The sequence below is a fragment of the Ascaphus truei genome, chromosome 1, assembly GCF_040206685.1.
Source record: "Ascaphus truei isolate aAscTru1 chromosome 1, aAscTru1.hap1, whole genome shotgun sequence".
Classification (NCBI taxonomy): Eukaryota; Metazoa; Chordata; class Amphibia; order Anura; family Ascaphidae; genus Ascaphus; species Ascaphus truei.
Window position 1 is genome coordinate 210,518,065 of NC_134483.1, and position 11,493 is coordinate 210,529,557.

Here is an 11,493-nt window from a genome sequence, read left to right on the forward strand (position 1 = left end):
CTGAAACGTGGAGCTGGCATCACAAATTTCCCTGATAAGGATTACCAGTGTTCTTCGCCATCAGCCGCAGTGTGGTAACCTGTTGTGTAATATTACACTCAATGCGCTCGTTCTTTTTACTCAATGTACGCTGAATACTCACCATTTTAATGTAATAATATATTTTTGATATACTTCACCATGCGGTTTTGCGCTGTTTTTTGTTTCTTTTTTGTCTAGTGCTGTCGGAGTATTGAGCCACCCTGAATTATTACAGCTGCAGCCGCCAATTGTTATCACAGATATTGTATGTATATATACTTTAAGGTTAAAGGTTATCTTAAGGTGCACTTGGTTAATACTTAAATAACACTCACAGTGGTTTAATATTTATTATAGGTTTTTTTAGTTGCGCACTGCATTTCTTTCACTTTTTCAGTTGCCCTTAGATAACCTCACTCCTAGACTAACACATAAAAGTCAGGTAGGGTCAGTGGCCTGACCTGCCATAAAAAACAATTCCTTGTATCTTTAAGAGGTACAACTTGCAACTAAAATTAACTGTGCTTTTGCCAGTTTATTAAAATACTGAATATCTTCTGGCATTATCATGACAGGAAGTAAGACGATAGCAGGGTATTTTATCTACATTTTTGTACATAGTACAAGTATCTTTTGAATTTGGTGTTAATGGGATCTTGCAAGTGATTCTGATGTATCGCAGCTTAATGGATACCCCCCTATATACAGTATTTGAAATGCCTGAACCAGCTTACCATGCACTCTTGGCAATATACATCATATCATTTTGTGTGCTCGGACCTGCAGCTTTTCATAACATGGGTACCTAAGGTCTCCTGGGGTTAAGTTAGGACACAGTAGAGAAAAACTGACCTGAGTAGTGGGACTGCTTCCAGCAGCATACTGTAAGAACTGTTGTAGCTAACCCTCAATACACAGGTGTTCCAAACATAAAACCCTTTAAAAGGAAACTCGCATCAAAACAACAACATGTGCTAGGAACCTAGTCATGAGGAAGCAATAGATCATATCAAACTCTTCAATATGCCACAGTCAATTTATTAAAACAGTTAATTTGCAGAGTGTTACAATTTAACTGGTCCGCCAAAAGATCAGTTTGCTTTCTCAGCTCAAGTGGAGTCATCGAGAACTCTCAGTGGACCTGTGTAATGGAAATAACAGAGCAGAAGTAGAGTGAAAATGTATCTATTTTAATAGGATGTTGTAATATTCTCCTGCTTGTCCTCTTCATTATACAATGTTAAGGTGTTTTGGAGACTTTGCTAACATCACTTCTGCTGAGGATCTACATTGAACTTTTGACAGCTAGAGGGAGGATATAATGGAATCTATAATGAACGAATTGCTAGATCCACAAAGCTGGGGAAGCCATGCCTGAAACTTTCACTCAAGCGTGGCTCTTTGATTTTTATGTCCCGGCTTCAGCAAAAGGGAGTCTGACTACATCTGTAACGCTATGTAATTTGGATAATTTCTAACAGGGACAGTACACCAATCCAGACACTGCAAAAGCCCAATTTCAATGTCTGGATAAGAATAATGTCAAGAATAATGTCAAGTTATGTATAACTTAAAAAGCATCATGATAACTCTCTGCCTCAACCTATATGAACTTTTGGGAATATGTGATGGTACTGTATAATAATGTTTTCTTTGCATACCTTTATTACTAACGTCCATTATACTTAATGCAATGGGGGAAACCATCGCTTAACGTTATATTGTTGTCCTTTGAACAAACACTGCTAATCTTAACGTGATGGTAAGTTTGGATCTGGGCCTAAATATTTTGATCTTAGTGACAATCAAGATAATTTTATGTTACTGGTCAGTTATCCACTATTTAACAAAAAAGTTGTGTGATCTGATAGAACCAGGTGTAAGTGTACAGTTGTACTAGGAGGCACTGAAAGAACTTCTTGCAGGCATGAGTTGGAGCAGTAGCAGGAAATACATACTGCTCACATTTTCCCAGAATGCACCTTCAATAGAAGACTCTTGTCAGAACATAATGTGTTAAAAATGAGTTAAATAGTGTCAATGTTTATTACAATGTATGCTTACACATTATTATTAATAATAACAATAATAATAATAATAATAATATCCTTATATTTCTTTATATAGTGAGTTAGTGTGATATGAACACTAGTTAGAAATTCTGTGGTGCTGGCAATATGTGTTAATTGTAATCCTGAAAATGCAGTTTGTTACATTGTTTAATGTACTGTAAATGCACACAGCATTATGACATTGTCCAAAACCATGTTTATGTTTGATTAATTGTTTTGCGCTTTTGGAAGCTTAGGACAATTGAACTATATATAATATATAGTGGAGACGTCCACTTTTATGTTTAGCTTTCATATTATTGAGGTGGCTCACCAATAGATTTGAACATTGAGTGTGGCTCACAGGTGACAGAAGGTTGTGGACCACTGGAGTAAGGCATTCAAATAGGGTAACCCTCCCCATTCCCATCCCCCGGAAACTAGGGGGGTTGGGGGGAGGGGGAATTGTTAATTGGAGGGCTGTGACTGCCCTATCACACAGACAGCTCATTTCCCTGCTATTTTTCAGTTAGTTCTAATATATGTGTATATATATATATATATATACACACACATACACTGTGTGTGTGTGTGTGTGTGTGTGTGTGTGTGTGTGTGTGTGTGTGTGTGTGTGTGTGTGTGTGTGTGTATATATATACACACACACACACACACACACACACACACACACACACACACACACACACACACACACACTGTATATATATATTTCTACTCAGGGCTGCTTCAGGTATCTCTTCACCCTTTCCTGAACAAGGTAAAGAGGACTTTATAGCTCGTTTTGTATTTTTTTTAAATAGGGCCCAGTGTCTTTTATGAATGTGTCTTTTTTTTATGAATACCTACAGCACAGTATATTGATTTTTTTGCTCAACTAAATCCAACTTATAACAAAACAAAAAACATAGTTGAAGTATAAACTAATAGATATGGAGATACATGCTTAAAGGACTACATGGATTAAGAGTCCAGATCAGGCAGTTGGCACAAAGATGTTTAAACAATCACTGAAATACACTTGAGAAGATTATTACAGCTACTAGGCTAATGGAAAGCAGCCAGAGAACCTGATCCACACAAACCACTTTATACCTTGTATCACCGCTGTCACTTTATTTTTGGCCGTATTCTCAGTGATTCTCAAAGTGGTCAGGGGGCGGGGTAGGGGGTGAGGGAGGCTATTTATTTTTGCTGGCAGAGCGCGTGATCAGTCCGCATCCTGCCAGCAATTCCTGTCCATCCATACTATTTTTGCATATATTGTTAATGATGTGGTTGTTACAGTTTGAAGTTTAATAAAAAATGAAAAAAAGCAAACAACAAATAAGAAAAATGAAAATAAAGACTGAAGGAGGAGAGATATGTCTCCATTTTTGCTACCCCTACCGGGTCAAAGTGTTGAGGTAGTTGTTGCCTCTGTCGTTGCAGTAGTTGGGGGTAAGTGTGCTTATCCTTGTCAGAGGGGGGGGCCATACTTGGCAAAGCCCAGTGGAGCTGGGACTGAAGTGGCTCATTTAGACGTGGGTTACAGGAGCCCACTCGCATAAACGGATGGGTCCTGTGGGCCTGGCTTGGGTGTCATGGGTCATCGGTTCAAGGACCTTTGACCTATAACCCTTTGAGCGAGCGCTCAGGCAGGGGTAGCACTTGTTATTTGTGTTATGTGGAGTTCTGGTACTTGGGGTGGAGGAGAGGAGAGCTCCCTTGAGTCTCCCAGATCAAGTACATGTGTATGAAATGTACATACTAACTGTTCGATCTGGGGCATTCAGTAACTTAGTGTCCCCCAGTATGTTTTATTATAACTCGTGAACTGTAATCATTGGATCCAAGAGAGTACCTCACTATCTTTGAAATGGATGAGCCCATTTGAATTCCCCAGTGACAGTTCTCCTTGTGATCTTGGGTTACTCAATCTCTGTTTCTCAGGTGCCAAAATTCGGCCGCGTCCATAGAAGGACCGCGCGGTCGCGACCAAGCGCTTGACATCACGCATGCCTCTACTTGAAGAGATCTGTGGCCTGCAGGGTTGCGCGATGGGGGGCATGGCGAGGGCACATGAGCGGTTCGCCCTCATTGGCTGAACCACGCATGTGAACCAGCCGTTGCTCCGCAAATTCAAACAAGGTTGTCTCGCCCCGCACCGGCCGCCTCGGTACTCACGTGATGTATGGACATGGCCATTGGCTTCTAGTTGTTTGTATTTGGCGCGAGCGACGTCGGATCCACTATGGACGCGGCCTTAGACTGGAAGTTCTACTTGTGTGTACATCTCTGCGTACACTGTCAGCGCTATAGAAAAAAGTTCACTGCAGGTTCTAACAGCATTTAATATACACCATATACTCTTAATGCATACAGTTACATACAAGCCTGTGAGACCTAAATGGTTTCTTCTTCACATGTACTTCCAAAAGTAACTCATCCTTTAACTAGGCTGCTTGCTTGAATTAAGCACGCTGTAGTTAACTTCATATTTGTTCTGATAATATTGGCAAGTATAAAAGACAATTTAAAAGTATTAAGAACTGGAACATTTCTAGTATCTAAGGCTGCGCTTATAGTGCCGGCGACAGCGACGTCGCGTAAAAACAAATGCATTGCCGCCATCGTGTGTGCTTATATTAAGCGAGACAGCGACGGTTTGGTGACGATCGCTGGAAGTCATCTCAATTTGATTTTTCCAGCGACCGCAGCCTGACGTCGCCGGCACTATAAGCGCAGCCTAAACCAGCACATGACATATAAAGAAAATGACAGTGTATGAGAGAGGTAGCCAGAAGAGATGAAGTTATTCAACTTATTTGTAAAAATGTTTGCATGAGTCCCTTTCCCTGGGAGTCATACAGGTAACGTGTTGCAAACACCAGCTGCAAAGGAAAGGAAGCAAAAAAAAACACAGGTCGGGTTTCTGAAAGGAAGGAAGAGGAGCTGTTTGTGGCTGAAATGGAGAAGTGTAACCTTGTCTGAGGAATGTATTTTGGATCTTTATTTCTACTGCAGATTAAGGGCAAGTAAGACTTAAATTGGTCAGGAAACAGCAGTAACAGTCATCAAATTTAAGTATAAGGAATTATGAAAATTGAATAAAAATAGCACAAAATGGACAGCCAGAAGCACTTTAAACCAGGCATTCACTGTCAGGAGCCTGGGATAAAGCTCAACAACTATAAATTGTATAAATAATTTGGAGCAAACATTATTCTCTAGTCCCATTGATAAATATATTCAAATGTTAACAGTTCAAGAGAACATTTCATATTTAATCCCCTTTTTTGCAGTGTACTGCAGGCTACTCACAGCAAAAAGGGTTACTGCTAAAAAAAAGGTTTGTAATACTGTACTTTGCCATGTAAAGAACATAAGTCCCTATTAAATACAGAAGTAATGTGGAGTTAAGGTGAATTAAAAACAACTGCATAATTAACTGCGCATTACCCCCCTCACTATACTGCATAAGTGGATACATGGCTTTAATAAAACGCTGTGATTGCTCATAAACAACCTAGTATATCATTCAGAGGATTGTCCATTTCCAAGCCTGGTGTCTTGTACCCCGCTGCGGAATGTGTTGGCACTTTACAATTAAATGATCATTTCTTCATTCAAGCCTGAAGATAATTTTGGTCTTAAAACATGACATCATTTTTGCCATACTACGGTAAGGACATGTGAGTGGTCTGATTAAGTAAGTCATTTAAATATCAATTCCCAGTACATTTCCCTTGATTCTCTATTGCAGGGGTCTCCAAACTCAGTTCTCAAGGGCAGCCAGCAGGCCGGCTTATATGGATATCCCTGTGTTCAGCACAGGTGGCTTAATCAGTGGCTCAGTCAAAGACTCCTTAATGACTCCCTTGAAAAAAACAAACAGACTAGAAAGGAAAGATTTTATTAAAGTAAAAGAACATTTACCTTCTCAGGATACAATAAGGATTTTAGCTTCGCATTTCTGACAGAGTACAATAGAGAGGCACAGAAGATTAAAGGTATTATTAAAAAGCATTGGCATTTACTTTTACGTGATCCCCTATTAAAGAATGAAATTCCGTTAGTACCGAACGTGATTTTGAAAAAGACATGTAATTTGAAAAATAAATTAGCTCCGAGTGTTATAAGGAAAATTAAGAATCCTGATAAAAATGAGAAGAGATGCTTTCTGAAAAATGCTGCTAGTTTTTAAAAAAAATGCTAAAAGACTTCTACCATTGTACATCCTGCAAAGCATGCAAATTTAAGTCCAAAGAGAAGTCGTTTTTTTAAGTCAAATGCGAAGAGACTTTTAAAATTGATAAATTGATATGCATTAGGTCTGATTACATAATACACATATTAGAATGCCCTTACGGGCTTCAAAATGTAGAAAAACTACTAGACCTATCAGGATTCGTATATTGGAACACTTGAGCACCATTCGAAAAGGGATAATGACTCACAATGTGCCAAAACATTTTTTAGAATGTCACAATTCAGATCCCACGGGTTTGACTTTTATGAGAATTGTGTTGGAGAGGAAGAGATAGGGATTTGATTTAAGCAAGAAATTTTTGGATCCATAAGCTCAAAACACTTGTACCATTTGGACTGAACGTGGAATTTGAGATAATACCTTTAATAGCATTTTATAGCATTTTAACATACTTTTCTATATTTATTTATTTTTAGTATTAATGAGATTTTTTTATGAAGACTTTTTCTCAACTTGGCTCTCTCTCTGGTTTTATTATTTTTTAACTGTATTTTTTTAACTGTACACTGTATGTATTATGAATGAATCGTATATGTGATTTTTAAGATGTTCTATTAATCCACTGTTTGTTTATTTCTCCTTACCATTTTTCCTTAAACTTGCATCATTGGGATATTTATTATTGAGAATTGTTTGTCACTTAAGTTGTAGGGATTCATTTTGTTCATTTACACATTTCAGTTGTATAACTTAATATGTTTTCATTTAATTAGTGTCTTACATCAGTTACTGGCGTGTTTTAAAGTATGCCTCGTTTGGCATAGGTTTTGGATGTCAGGGCATCAATGTGCATTCCGAATGTTATACTCCTTGCCAAGAACTACTGTTCGAAACGCGTAGGAGGTTGCTCTCCTCCGTTTGTTGGATGTTTTCACATCAATAGATATCTATTTTTGTTATCCTGGGACCCACTTCATTGGACTGTGCGCCAGTTTCCTCTTTTCTCTACAGCTATCCATATCAACTTGGCTGCACGTCTACTAGAAATCTAAAGGACCAGTGCTATATGTAAGTACTTTTCAACACTTTGAGGGGGACCATCCCAATTGGAGGTGTCATGGGGGTTTATTGCTTGCCCCTACCTCAGGGATCTTTTGGCCCCACAGAGGATGTTATGTCTTATAAGCCTGAGTTCTTTTCTCCATTATTTCTGTGAACAAACATTGGAGCGCAGTTGTCACTACAAATTCTACATGGAAGTCAAATCATATGCCCAGGTATTTAAAACTAGTAACAGGAGTTAGGGTGGTATTAGCGTTGGTTCTGATCTGGAGCTCAGTCACTGGAAGCTTTAAAAATTTAGTCTTGGTCCCAAATACCATTGTTACAGTCTTGTCAGTGTTTAAAAACAGTTTGTTTAGGGAAATACAGTTTTCGAGTCTCAAAAAGTCAGACTGAAGTACGTGTTCAAGGTCGGAGAGGCTATGGCTGTGTGCATATAAGATTGTGTCATCTGCATACATGTGTATTGAAGCTTCCTAACAAGCTGTGGGAAGATCATTGATGAACACTGAAAAGAGTAGGGGCCCCAGAACAGAGCCTTGCGGAACGCCACAGGTGATATCCAGGGGGTTGGAGTTAGAGCCTGAGATGGACACATGTTGGGATCTACCTGATAGGTAGGACTGAAACCAGTTTAAAGCATGCTTCCCTATTCCAGACCTCTGGAGTTTGTTAAGCAGGATAGCATGATCAACTGTGTCAAAAGCCTTTGCAAAATCTAGGAATATTGCACCAGTGAGTTGACCACGTTCCATTCCACACTGGATTTCATTGCAAACTGTTAGCAGGGTAGTTACGGTAGAGTGTTTGGGATGAAAGCCAGATTGGAATTGGCTAGGGAAATTTGTCTTGGTATAGTAATCGCTTAGTTGGGAGTGGACACATTTTTCCATGACTTTGGATAGGATTGGGAGAAGGGAGATTGGCCTGTAGTTTGAGACAGTGTTTTTGTCCCCACTTTTGAAGATTGGGACAACTCTAGCAGTTTTCCAGGTCTTAGGGATATAGCCTGCAGACAGGATAGAGTTGACTATGGAAGCAATTGTTTTGGCAATTGCTGGGGCACCAAGTCTTAGGAACCTAGATTGTAGTAAGTCAGGTCCACATTGGCTGCTTAGTTTTAATTTGAGGAGCGCTTGTGTAATCTCCTCTTTGGATACTGGGCCAAATTGAAAATTGTGGGCAGTGTTGGGAGGGGGTGGGGCTATATGGGTACTCCCAGGATGAGATTCAGATTTGTGGTTTGGGTTGCGTTTCGCTAATAAGTTAGTAGCACACCCTACAAAGTAATCATTGAATGCATTTGCAATGTCGGTGGGGTTTGTCAGAGTAATATCGCCCTTAGTGATATTACTTGGCTGTTGATGATTAGAAGGCTGGAATATGTTGTTGATAACCTTCCAGAAGTTAGCTGGGTTTGATGTATTCTGGAGAAGATTGTCAAAGTAATATTGTGCTTTTGCTTGCCTTGTTTGCCTTGTGCACATGTTCCGCAGGCATCTGTAGTGATTAAGATCCTTGGTAGTGCCAGTTACTTTGTGGCTTTTCCACAAATGTGACGTTAAAAAAATAGTGACTTGAGAATATACCCCTTAGTTTGAGCACCACTAGCATAGACCCATGCTATTACCCAAACACCATGGAACCTAAAGAGAGACGGGTATATCCAGAAAATCCATAAACATGCATTAACACGGGTATCTTTCCTGAATGTTTATTTGTAGGAAGTGGATACTTTGAAATATGCCAACCAGGCCATTTCATAAGATTTACTGCAGGCTGCGATACCTTTTCCAAGACAAAATATATATATAAAAAAAATATCTGAATGGCAGAGTTTATTTGAATATGTAGCATATGAGTGCTCTAACATCAGTCTTTAAAGAACATCCCTTTCAATGCTTTAAAAAAAATGTCAATAATGTAATATTAATTAGCATGCTGCTCTTACTGGATACAGGAATCAGAAGATTCCTGACTGTAAAAGTTAGATCTTTCCTCTTATAATGTTCGGTGGAATAAGACAATTCTGGGTGGTGCATTCCAGTAACTCAAACTACTTTAGTGTACTTTGAGTCATCGGAAATCCAAGCATAGTGTTAAAAGCCCAAGTCAAATATATTATATATGGAATATGAATAAAGCATCAACATATCTAGGATAATGGAACTGAAATATCCCAGTCTGTTGTCCAGTTCTGTTTATGTTACAAATAACATAATGGAACTTGAATGTCATTACATAATCCATGCCAGCTATAGATGCTTACTATTGTATCTTTACATCAAAATCTCAGTCTGTTGGATCACTCACTGTATGCATTGGACAAGATACAAACCATTACTGAATAGTCTACTAACTTTAAGCAATCAGGGATATAACAGTAATAGATTACATTGATTGAACTCATATAATTCAATATAACTACTGAATGAGAACATAAAACCAGTGAAAAGACATGACATCACTGAGAAAATCACAAACATTTGTCTGTGAATCTAGGGAACAATATTTCAGAGCATTACTGTGCCTCACGCAAATTCCAGTGAATTCCCGCAGAACAGCAACTTTGTGTTTGACAAGAAAGACAGATGATAAGAAGCAGGCCGCAGGCAGACAGATTTCCCGGGGCCCAGGACTAGAGTTATGACCGCCCCCGCCCGCCCTGTCAGCGGTCTGGCGAGCCCCCCCTTTTCACACCTCGTGAGCCCCCTCTTCTATTTCCTCACCTCTTCCCATGTATTTCTCTCCCTGCCCATCTCACTGTTACCTGCTCTCCCTCACTCGCTCCCCCCCTCTCCTCCCTCCCTCAACTACCCCACTCTCACTTAATCCTGTTCCCTGAATCCCCCCCACAATAGTTAGTATTTCTGTATGTCTATAACATCAATGAGTGTCCTTTCTGGACCCATATGTCCAAATACATTGCATCAAAGGTTATTAATCAATAAGACATGACAGTATAATTCGACACGCAATTCAAACAGCCCTCTGGCAATGTAACAAAAGAGGTCAAAGGCATTCCTTTAATCACCGAATGAAATACTCCAGGATGTTGTATTACCACCATCATAATTGTACCAGAAATTAGCGGCTACTTTGTATTGCTGCAGGCCTGAGATACCCTCAATAGGGATGCAAATTTAAGGCAGTCTTGTACGTTTCACATTCCTGCATTGTGTTTCCATTTTGGTTGTAATCTGGCTGTGACTCCAGATTTCTGTGTCTGGCTCTGTTGCTTTGGTGTGCAAATTGACTGCAAGTGAATTTGAGAATGCAAAAGATATTTTATGTCTTTGGCTGTGAAATTCTCTCTGACTTCAGAGACTGGTTCCAGGTTATAAACTTCCACTGAATCCCAAAAATAGCTTGCTCTGAAAATAATGACTTTTCCATGTCAATTACATTTAAAACTGTACCGTGTTCATACAGTATGTGAAAAACTGATCTTTTGTCGTGGATTCAGTTTTTAATCTTTAAAATTGCGTTTGGTTACTAGATTACAATTATTGTTAGTTATATTTTCAGCCTCCTTTATCAAAAAAACAAAAACTGTCTCTACTTACGTCACAAGATACATATTTTCTCTATGTAAAATATAAGCTAATAATGTAATGATTACTTCCAGTATTTAAATTCCCAACAAATGCATTACTACTCAATACATAGAACGGTATTTCTTACATATTAAATACAATGCACCTATTACTACTTAAAATGATCAAATGCACAATGTAGTATCTTTTATTGGGCCAACTTCGAAATCATCAATGTCTCATTTTTTGACTTCTACTGTGTCCCCAAGCTAGCTGTTACCATAACTAATGGAGTTATTCTCTCCCTGACAAACTCCAAGGTGCTGTACACACTACATCTTCACCATGCATGTTCAGAATGAGCTCTCAGAATGCTCCTTTGGTTTCTGGCAGTACAGTACTGCTGTGCATTTAGGACCACATGAGGTCTTTACTTGGTTCTAAAAGAACAGCCCTATGGGGTTTCAAACGTTCTCGTACAATGTCTGTGAATAGTTTTAAAGTTAGTTCGATAAAAGGGATTTCAGCCTATAAAGACTCCAGTTTTCACAAGAACAATTAAGGCTAACTAGAACTGTTCAACAGAAGCAAATGTTTCCCCTAGGAAAAAATG

The 11,493-nt window shown here is 39.0% G+C and overlaps 1 protein-coding gene across 3 annotated transcripts in view; it reads right to left on the bottom strand.

Annotated features, from left to right (window-relative positions):
- The window catches only part of SNCAIP (synuclein alpha interacting protein), a 283,312-nt gene that overhangs the window by 149,945 nt on the left and 121,874 nt on the right, over positions 1 to 11,493 (bottom strand). The window lies entirely within an intron of this gene.